This window comes from Apium graveolens, chromosome 11 (assembly GCF_009905375.1).
Source record: "Apium graveolens cultivar Ventura chromosome 11, ASM990537v1, whole genome shotgun sequence".
Lineage (NCBI taxonomy): Eukaryota > Viridiplantae > Streptophyta > Magnoliopsida > Apiales > Apiaceae > Apium > Apium graveolens.
Window position 1 is genome coordinate 119,312,629 of NC_133657.1, and position 1,668 is coordinate 119,314,296.

Sequence of the window (1,668 nt, forward strand, 5' to 3'; positions counted from 1 at the left end):
CTACTATCAATACCAGCTAACAAATGTATGTCATTTACTTTATGAGCTAAAGTAGACGTAATAAACCTTGGGAAAAAGATTTCTTTACCTCTATTCTTTAAAGGCATAGTAAGCCTGGTAGCCAGCTCCTCCAGAATTAGAGCCCCAACATTCAGATGCCTGTTGTGAGCTATTGAGAATACCAGCTTCTGCACCACACTTGAGATGTTGTCAAAGCTAGTTTTTCTGCAGGTGAAAGCCCTCACTACAGAATGAAACACAAAGGATCATTCCTTCTTAAGGTTTGTCCTGTTCAGGCTTGCCAAGTTGATTGAGCCACTGTAGTTAATAAAGTCCATGAATTCACTCAGCTCAACTGCAGTTGGCATCTCTCCATAGTTCTCAGTTGGCAATCCCAGAGCTGTATTCACATCCACAGCTGAAAACTCAATTTCTTGGCCTCCAATTGTGTAGTGACCGCGATAGAAGTGACATTCTCTTGAACAATTGTCCTAGTTATAGCTGATGTCCAAAATTCATGAAGAATGTTCAAATACAACACAGGACTTGTAGTTGAAGCACCTACAATATAGGATTTAGAAAGAAACTTCACAAACCCCTTGAAAGTATCAAGGGCTTGGTTAACATCAAGAAAAGCAATAAAGTTGGTTCCCTTATATGGAATGATAGCTCTAACAATGTTTTGTGCCATTTTAGTGTTTAGAAGTAGTGGGTAAGAAAAAGTTTTGAGAAAGGAGCAAACACGAGAGATAAATCGCCTTTTGTCTGAAAGTTAGGTCACTTGAGATCTCGAAAAAGTGTAAGTACAGTGTATGTATCGAGAAGTCTGGGTATTTATAGAAAAAGTAAAATACTTATCGAGAAGTCAAATAAATGTTTGATATTAAACTTATCGAGAAGTAATTTTAAATTTGAAAAAGGTACATTCGATAAGTCATTTTATTAATTCTTTTCGAGAACTAAGAAATGATTTATCGAGAATTCTGATAAATGCCCAGTTTGTCCGAAAATGGACTAAAAATGATTCTAATTTATTTGAATTGAATCAAATTGAAATCAGAATAAATTTTCCAAAAGAATTTATCTAAAATAATTCATTGAATTAAATTATTTTAGTTTTGAGTTATTGATAAGTCTCAAAATATTTTGTCGAGAACTCTGTGAATTAACACTATTAGAGAACTCTACATGGTCTTATCGATAAGTCATAATAGAGCTTATCGAGAAGTCATTCGAGAAATCTGTAAATAGACTTATCGAGGACTCACTCAAGAACTCTAAAAAGACTTGTCGATAAGTAATTTTGACTTATCGAGAACTCAGTTCTCTATACCTTTCAGTACTGTTATTCTGCCTTGTGTTAATTTTACATATTTAAGATATAAATTAACAACTACATAGTTTACTTAGAATTTGAAATATTCTAAGTTAATTTTTAAGTTTTTTAAAAATAAAAATAAATATACAGAGATTCTGAAATATTTATAATTCATATTTCAGTTAATTTCCAATTAAATCAAACTAGGTTGATTTATTAGAAATTAATCTGCTGCAATACATTAGCTAAGTTCTTGCCTTAGGATGAAGAATTGAGCATTCCAATTTCACTCACAAGTCTAGTGAAGTTTGCTTCATCCAAAGGTGTAGTAAAAATGTTAGCTAATTATT